Here is a 10404-nt window from a genome sequence, read left to right on the forward strand (position 1 = left end):
CTTCAAAGGAAAATCACTAAATAGCAAGTAGAGTCCATAGAGAATTTAACGGTATGGGACAAATGATGCTCCTATACAAAAGCTACAGAATAAAAAATGGCTTTTTAGGAAACATTTCCACTGAAGCAGAGCATCCCATACCACATTTTAAGGTCTGCAATTCTTTTTGACCTTTGTACCTCTCATCTGTGTTATCTGCTTCATTCATGCTTACCTGCCTGAGTATTTGACCACTGTCTCATGTCTCCACATTCCAGGGCTCTTTTATTTGCTCAAGGCAGGAGATGCGATCAGGTTTAGAGACAGCAAGGCCTGTTTTGTTAGAAAAAGTAACATAACTTGCTGAGATTCTACAGTTACCAACCTTGTACCATGTTCAGTAGACAGGAGAAAATATGAAAGATTCTAGAAATTTAATTCCAAAATACTGTTTTCTGACAGAAACTTTTGAATATTTAGAACATATTTTACATTTCTGGGTCCTTAGCTCTACTATTCAATATTATTGAATTTAAAATTGGTGCTGGATATTGAATTTTAATATTTGGGCAAGAATATTTAATGCCACTGAATTTCTAGAATGACCATTAATCTAGAGTGAAGAATACAGATTAGCTCAAGAAAGGGGAAGTTTCCTGTTAAAACATCTTGAAGATTTTCTTTTCTGTTCCAGTAAACCTTCAAGTTTTCCTTAAAAGTGTTGATCTAAAAATAATTTATGCAGAGGAAAAACTGCCAAAATCATTCTACAAAGGGAGAAAATAGAAGCGTTAGGATATATTAGAATATCTGGGGAAAATGTATTGACACCGAGAGACCAGTTTTCGGCAGTTCTCTAACACTGCATCTCTATACAAATTTCACTTAGCAGTATTCAGACATTCCACACCTCCTGAGAGAATTCTATGGCCACAGCCTTGAAAGTTAACATCTCCTAAAATAAACCCAAAGACGCACACATACTTAGCAAGTGGCCATAGGCAGAATTATTAATTTTACTCTAAGTGTTTGAGAGTTAAGAGAACTGGCTCTGTTTTACATAAGAGACTGGCATTATCCAATAAAATATTGTTCAATAGAGAAAGATTCTCTAATGTATTCCTTCATTCTGAGGAAAGAGGATGAAACAAGATCCACAAAATCAGTGTATGTATTATAGTTTTCTGAATGATACAGCATAATATTTATGGCAAAAACACAAGCATATACAGTTTTGAGTGCCATATATGCATTATACAGAGGAAGGTGTGTACAGTTCTCATATGGAGAAGTCACAGTAAGTTAGAAGTTACCTCTCGAATTTTAATGCATACATTAATAAACTGGAGATTTTGTTAAAATACATATTCTAATTCAAGAGATCTGGGATGAGACCTGAGTTACTGTATTGCTAACAAACTCACCAATGATGTCAATGATTCTAGCTTAAGAAAAATACTCTGTAAAACATCTAGTAAGTGATAGAACCTGGGTTTTGTACCCATGTATATGACCAGTAAACAAAGATGACCGCCTTCATTTTCCAAAGCAATGTATAAACAAAGAGAAACTATTAAGAAAAAGAGCATAAGAAAAATGGATATTCTGTGGTCAAGAATAGGCCATGGTAAACGTCTGGTTCAGCATGACTCAGTTAGTTTAGAGTGCAGGTGCACAATTCTACTTATCATCTAACATGGTTGTGTAAGCTCATACTTGGCTCTGATCCACTATTGAGTGAAAGGAGTACACAGACAGGTGGACAGGAGGGAGAGGGAGAGTAAAGCTGCTCACCCTGTACACAGGGCTCATGCTCAGGCTTGTGCCTAGAGAGAAAAAAAAGCCATCTCAAAACTTCCCATAGTTCCTTGATTGTTTTTCCAGCAACCCACCACTCACCCACCAACTCCTGTTAGACCTCAGATTAGGCTGGAACCTGACACTTGGCATGACAGGGGAGCTTTCAGAGTAAATGTAATTGTTTATGCACATTAGTCACCTCTCCAAAATACCTATTAATAATACAGTTAAAAAAAAAAAACATTATAGTGAAGAAATTCTACAGAAAACACGTTAACCAAGGTAATAAAATTAATGGGACAGATTGGTATCAGGTGCTGATACATATAGGAGGATGCAACATGACTCTGTGAGACTACTGGCCAAAAAACATAAATTATAATCTGAATCTAATCATGAAAAATATGTTTTATGTAAAGTTCAAGCCACATATGTTGCCCATGTTTTGTAATTTCTAATAGTGTATCTAAAAATTCTTTTAGCATTCTAGAAGGCAAATTTCTTTGAATTCATTCCTTTACATATCTTTCTAAATTATTCCAGGCTATTAATTCCATTCTTTTAAAGTGTGCATTTAAAAATTATGTTCTTCATAGAGTTGATGGAGCCCTCCGATGGAACCTAACAGGTGCGGTTTTCTCCCTCACTGATATCTGAGGACCCAGCACCATCCCCAATAAGAATGTTTTATATCCCCACCTGCCCAGGCTGATCTGTCAACAAAGAGAATATTCTCAATATTTCAGGGTATAAATTCAAGGTGAGTATTAGTTGTGATATGTAAGAATCCTGGATGGAGAGAATAAAGATAAGGCTCTGATATATAGGAGTGAATTATTTTAATGAGGTCCTTTCACTGTCACGAGAAGACAAGAGAAATGTAGTTCAAATAATCTTGTTAGGCAAAAGCATCAGAAGTAGAAATGTAAATGATTGCAATTCTAAATACATGACATTCTAGAAGAAAATGTGGACACAATTTTGACCTGGGACACACTTACCTGACAATCAACCATTTCTTCCTCTCTTCTCTGATTCCTTCTCAGGAGAGATTATCTGAACAAATCACCACTTTCATCTTGAGACTGTGTCTTTAAAGGCATCAGGGCAGACCCTCTGAAGGAAGCAGACTGCTCCTGCAGGACCCTGGAGACACCCCAAATACTGTGAGTGCCACAACTGCAGAAGTGGGAAAGGGAGACCCTCCTCTCCTAAACACACAACCCCACTGGAGAAGCTGAAAGTCTGTTTGTGGGAGAAGTTTCTAACTACCTGGAGCTGCGTCAAGTTAGAGAGCCAAGCTGAGTGAAATACAGGGGTGTAGGAGGCAACAAAGAGGCCCTGGGAGCTCGCTGAATCCCCAAGGAGCCCATTCCTGCCTAGCACCACAGGGATCCATCAAGAGGAGGACAGAGGAGCAGGGGTAAAACTTCCAAGGGGAGAAGGACTTCCCTAGCTGAACTTTGTAACAATTTGAATGGGGCAAGAAGACTTCTGGCCAGAACTCGGGGGAAGGCATGAATCCGGCTTGAAGACTTCACAGGCATGGAAGAACTAAAGCCCTTTTCCCCCCCACAGCTGGGAGACAGAAAGCCTGGGGAAATTTTCAAGCCCAACTCGCCCTCCACCTGGAAACAGACTCAGGGCTGTTATGAAGGGCACAGTGAGAGTGAGACCAGCCCTTTGGTTTGCATGGGAGCTGAGTAAGGCCTGTGACTGCCAGCTTTCCCCCCACTTCCCTGACACCCTGCATGACTCAGCAGAGACAGCCATAATCCTCCTAGGTACACAACTCCAGTGACCTGGGAATCTCACCCCCATCTGCCACAGCAGCTTCAGCAACAACCACCCAAGGAGACTCTGAACTCAGGCATGCCTAGCGCCCCCCGCACCCATTGGTCCTTCCTTACACACCATGATAGCAGAAGAAAAAGGACATATAATCTTGGGAGTCCTGGGGTCCCACCCACTGCTGGTCCCTTTCAACAGTACTACAGCTGATGCTTTCTGGAAAGCGCTATCTCCTGGCAGGAGGTCTACCAGCACAAAAATAAAGCATTAAACCACCAAAGCTAAGGACACCCATGGAGTCCATTGCACCCTTAGCCACCTCCACCAGAGCAGGCACTGGTATCCATGGCTGAGAGACCCATAAACAGTTCACATCACAGGACTCTGTGCAGACAACCCCAAGTATCAGCCTGGAGCTGGGAAGACTCACTGGGTGGCTAGATCCAGAAGAGAGACAACCAATCACTGCAGTTCGGCTCACAGGAAACCACATCCACGGGAAAAGGGGGAGAGTACTACATCAAGGGAACACCCTGTGGGATAAAAAAAAAAAAATCTGAACAACGGTTTTCAGCTCTAGACCTTCCCTCTGAAAGGGACTACCCAAATGAGAAGGAACCAGAAAAGCAAACCAGGTCATATGACAAAAGGAGGTTTGTCAACACCCCCCACAAAAAAAAAATCACACTAGCTCACCGGCAATGGATCCAAACCAAGAAGAAATCCCTGATTTATCTAAAAAAAGAATTCAGGAGGTTAGTTCTTAAGCTAATGATGGAGGGACAAGAGAAAGGTGAAGCCCAATGCAACAAAATTAAAAAAAAAAATCATACAAGAAGTGAAGGAAGAAATATTCAACAAAATATATAGCTTAAAGAAAAAAAATCAAAAATTCAGGCAACTTTGCACAGACTTTTAGAAATACGAAACGCTCTGGAAAGTCTCAGCAGTAACAAGTAGAAGAAAGAAATTCAGAGTTCAAAGACAAGATATTTGAATTAACCAAATTCAACAAAGACAAAGAAAAAAGAATAAGAAAATATGAACAAAGCCTCCAAGAAGTCTGGAATTAAGTTAAATGACCAAACCTAAGAATAATTTGTGTTCCTGAGAAAGAAGACAATTCTAAAAGCTTGAAAAATATATTTGAGGGAATAATCAAGGAAAACTTCTCTGGCCTTGCTAGGGACCTAGACATGCAAATACAAGAAGCACAAAGAACACCTGGAAAATTCATTGCAAAGAGATCTTCGCCTAAGCACACTGTCATCAGCTTATCCAAAGTAAAGACAAAGGAATCTTAAGAGTTGTGAGACAGAAGCACCAGGTAACCTATAAAGGAAAACCTACCAGACTAACAGCAGACTTCTCAGTAGAAACCATACAAACTAGAAGGGATTGGGGCCCCATCTTCAGCCTCCTCAAACAAAACAATTATGTGCCAAGAATTTTACATCCAATGAAACTAAGCATCATATATGAAGGAAAGAAACAGTTGTATTTTTAGTAGAGAAGGGGGTATCTCCATGTTGATCAGGTTGGTCTCAAACTCCTGACCTCAGGTGATCCACCCGCCTTAGCCTCCCAAAGTGCTGGCATTATAGGAGTGAGTCACCGTGCCTGGCCCAGAAACTCTTTAAAGCATAAATCAAACTAGACTTATAAAATAAAAATACAAGTTAAAAAAAAAATACCAGATGCAGTGGCTCACACCTGTAATTCCAGTAAGCACTTTGGGAGACTGATGTGGGTAGATCACAAGGTCAGGAGTTCGAGACCACCCTGTCTGATATGGTGAAACCGTGTCTGTACTAAATATACAAAAATTAGCCCGGTGTAGTGGTGGGCACCTGTAGTACCAGCTACTCAGGAGGCTGAGGCAGGAGAATCACTTGAACCTGGAAGACGGATGTTGCAGTGAGCCAAGATCGAGCCACTGCACTACACCATGGGTGACAGAGCAAGACTCCATCCCAAAACAACAACAACAACAACAACAACAACAAAAACACCAAAGTATGCAGCCAACAAAGATCATGATGAATGCAATGGTACCTCACATTTCAATACTAACATTGAATGTAAATGACCTAAATGCTCCACTTAAAAGACACAGAACGGCAGAATGGATAAGAACTCACCAACTATCTGCCATCTTCAGGAGACTCACCTAACATAAAGACTCAAAGTAAAGGGGTGTAAAAAGGCATTTCATGCAGATGGACACCAAATGTAAGCAGGGGTAGCTATGCTTATATCAGACAAAACAAACTTTAAAGCAACTGTGGTTAAAAGAGACAAAGAAGGACATTACATAACAGTAAATGGCCTGATCCAACAGGAAAACATCACAATCCTAAACATATATGCAATCCTAAGTATACAAACATCACACTGGAGCTCCAAAATTTATAAAACAATTACTAATAGACAGAAGAAATGAGATAGACACCAACATCATAATAATGGGGGACTTCAATACTCCACTGACAGCACTACACAGGTCATCAAGACAGAAAGTCAACAAAGAAACAATGAATTTAACTATACCTTGGAAAAAATGGACTAAACAGATATATACACAACATTTCATCCAACAACCATGGAACACACATTCTGCTCAACAGTGCATGGAACTTTCTCCAAGATAGATCATATGATAGGCCATAAGACAAGCCTCAATAAATTTAAGAAAATTGAAATTATTTCAAGCACTCTTTCAGACCACCGTGGAATAAAACTGGAAATCAACACACAAAGAAACTTTCAAAACCATGCAAAAACATGGAAATTCAGTAACCTGCTCCTGAATGAGCATTGGGGCAAAAACAAAATCAATATGGAAATTAAAAATTTTTCTAACTGAATGACAGTAATGACACAGCCTATCAAAACCTCTGGGATACAGGAAAGGTGGTGCTAAAAGGAAAGTTCATAGCCCTAAATGCCTACATCAGAAAGTCTGAAAGAGCAGAAACAGACAATCTAAGGTCATACCTCAAGAAACTAGAGAAACGAGAAACAAGAACAAACCAAACCCAAACCCAGCAGAAAAAAAGGAAATAACCAAGATCAGAAAAGAACTAAATGAAATTGAAACAAACAAACAAAAAAATACAAAAGGTAAATGAGACAAAAAGCTTCTCCTTAGGAAAAATACATAAAATTGATAGACCATTAGCAAGACTAAGAAAGAAAAAAAGAGAAAATCCAAATAACCTCACTGAGAAATGAAACAGGAGATATTATAACTGACACCACTGAAACACAAAAAAATCACTGAAGGCTAGTATAAACACCTTTACAAAAAAGCTAGAAAACCTAGAAGAGATACTTAAATTCCTGGAAAAATACAACTCTCCTAGCTTAAATCGGGAGGAATTACATACCCTGAACAGACCAATAACAAGCAGTGAGATTAAAATGGTAATTTAAAAATCACCAACAAAAAAAAGTCCAGGACCAGACAGGTTCACAACAGAATTGTAGCAGATATTCAAAGAATCAGTACCAATATAGAGAAAGAAGGAAATCTCTCTAATTCATCCTATGAAGCCAGCATCACCCTAATACCCAAAACCAGGAAAAGATACAACCAAAAAAGAAAACTACAGACCAATATCATTGATAAACATTGATGCTAAAATCCTTAACAAAAAATTAGCTAATTAAATCCAACAACATGTCAAAAAGATAATTCACTGTGATCAAGCGGATTTCATACCAGGATGCAGGGATGGTTTAACACACACAGGTAAAAAAATGTGATACACCACATAAATAGAATTTAAAACTAAAATCACATGATCATCTCAATAGATTCAGAAAAAGCATTTGACAAAATCCAGCATCCTTTATGATTAAAACTCTCAGCAAAGTTGGCACACAAGGGACACAGCTTGATATAATAAAAGCTATCTATGACAAACCCACAGCCAACATAATACTGAATGGGGAAAAGTTGAAAGCATTCCCTCTGAGAACGGGAACAAGACAAGGATGCCCACTCTCACTACTCCTCTTCAACACAATTCTGGAAGTCCTAGCCAAAGCAATAAGACAGGAAATAAAGGGCATCCAAATCAGCTATCTATGACAAACCCACAGCCAACATAATACTGAATGGGGAAAAGTTGAAAGCATTCCCTCTGAGAACGGGAACAAGACAAGGATGCCCACTCTCACTACTCCTCTTCAACACAATTCTGGAAGTCCTAGCCAAAGCAATAAGACAGGAAATAAAGGGCATCCAAATCAGTAAACAAAAGGTCAAACTGCCCCTGTTTGCTGATGATATAATCATTTACTTTGAAAACCCTAAGGACTCCTGCAGAAAGCTCCTAGAACTGATAAAATAATTCAGCAAAGTTTCTGGATACAAGATTAACCTACACAAATAAGTAGCCCTTTTGTTCACCAACAGCAACCAAACGGAGAATTAAATCAAGAACTCAACCCCTTTTACAATAGCTCAACAAAAATAAAATACTTAGGAACACACCTAATGAAGGACTCAAAAGACCTCTACAAGGAAAACTACAAAGCACTGTTGAAAGAAATAGTAGATGACACAAATGGAAACACATCCCATGCTCATGGATGAGTGGAATCAATATTGTGAAAATGACCATACTGCCAAAAGCAATCTACAAATTCAACACAATCTCCATCAAAATACCATCATCATTCTGAAGATGGTGAGTTGGAAAAACAGAGTTGGAAAAAACAATTCTAACATTCATATGGAGCCCACATAGACAAAGGAAGTCTAAGCAAAAAAAAAAAAAAAAAAAAAAAAAAAAAAAAAAAAAAAAAAAAAAAAAAATGAAGGCACCACACTACCTGATTTCAAACTATACTGTAAGGCCATAGTCACCAAAACAGCATAGTACTGGTATAAAAATAGGCACATAGACCAATGGAACAGAGAACCCAGAAATAAACCCAAATAGTTACAGCCAACTGATCTTCAACAAAGCAAACAAAAACATAAAGTGGGGAAAGAACACCCTTTTCAACAAATAGTGCTGGAATAATTGGCTAGCCACATGTAGGAGAATAAAACTGGATCCTCATCTCTCACCTTATACAAAAATCAACTCAAGATGACTTAAGAACTTAAACCTAAGACCTGAAACTGTATAAATTTTGGAAGATAACATTGGAAAAACCCTTCTAGGCATTGGCTAGGCAAAAATTTCATGACAAAAATCCAAAAGCAAATGCAGTAAAAACAAAGATAAATAGCTAAGACCTAATTAAATTAAAGAGCTTTTCACGGCAAAAGGAACAGTCAGCAGAGCAAACAGACAACTCACAGTGTGGGAGAAAATCTTAACAATTTATACACCTGACAAAGGACTAATATCCAGAATCTACAATGAACTCAAACAACTCAGTAAAAAAAAAAATTCCCATAAAAAAGTGGGCCCTTGATTAGACAATTCTCAAAAGAAGATATACAAATGGCCAACAAACATAGATTTTAAAAAGCTCAACATCACTAACGATCAGGGAAATGCAAATCAAAACCACAATGTAATACCACCTTATTCCTGCAAGAATGGCCATAATCAAAAGATTAATAAACTGTAGATGTTGGCATGGATGAGGCAATCAGGAAACACTTCTACACTGCTGATGGGAATGTAAACTAGTACAGCCACTATAGAAAAGAGTGTAGAGATTCCTTAAAGAACTAAAAGTAGAACTACCATTTAATCCCACCACTGGGTATCTACCCAACAGGAAAAGAAGTCATTATTTGAAACATAGAACAATGAAACAGAGAACCCAAAAATAAACCCAAATACTGATTATAGAAAAACATACTTAAACATTCATGTTTCTAGGAGCACAATTCACAGTTTCAAAATCGTGGAACCAAACAAAATGCCCATCAATCAATGAGTAGATAAAGAAGGTGTGGTGTGTATATATGTGTGTATATATATATATGTTGGGATACTACTCAACCACAAAAAGGAATGAATTAACAGCATTTGCAATGACCTGGATGAGATTAGAGACTATTATTCTAAGTGAAGTAACTGAGGAATGGAAAACTGAACGCTGTGTGTCCTCGCTGATATGTGGGAGGTAAGCTATGAGGACACAAAGGCATAAGAATGATACAATAGACTTTGGGGACTTGGGGGAAGAGTGGGAAAAAGGAGGGATAGAAGACAACATATATGGTGCAGTGTATACTGCTCAGCTGATGGGTCTATCAGGATCTCACAAACCACTAAAGAACTTACTCATCCAACCAAGTATCACCTGTACCCCATTAAATTATGGAACAATGAAATTTTTAAAAAAATTATTCTTATAATTACAGACTAGCTCACATAAGGAATACTTCATAAACTATTACACAGGCTGGGCACAGTGGCTTATGCCTGTAATCCCAGCACTTTGGGAGGCCAAGGTGGGTGAATCACCTGAGGTCAGTAGTTTGAGACCAGCCTGACCAACCCTGTCTCTACTAAAAATATGAAACTTAGCTGGGCATGGTGGCAGGCACCTGTAATCCCAGGTACTTGGGAGGCTGAGGTAGAAGTATTGCTTGAAACTGACAGGCCAAGGTTGCAGTGAGCCAAGATAGCACCATTGTACTCCAGCCTGGGCTATACAGCAAGAGTCCGTCTCAAAAAAAAAACAAAAACAAACTATTAAACAAACAAACAAAAAGAAAATTATAAGTCTAACATGAGTAATAGTCAACTTAAAACAGAGAATTTTCATGGGGAGATTCTGAAGCATAAGCCAAGGATTATACAGTAATAAATTCAATACAAAGCAGACAGAATAGATTTGCTTTCAGCATTTTTG

Source organism: Pan troglodytes, chromosome 20 (assembly GCF_028858775.2).
Source record: "Pan troglodytes isolate AG18354 chromosome 20, NHGRI_mPanTro3-v2.0_pri, whole genome shotgun sequence".
Taxonomy (NCBI): domain Eukaryota; kingdom Metazoa; phylum Chordata; class Mammalia; order Primates; family Hominidae; genus Pan; species Pan troglodytes.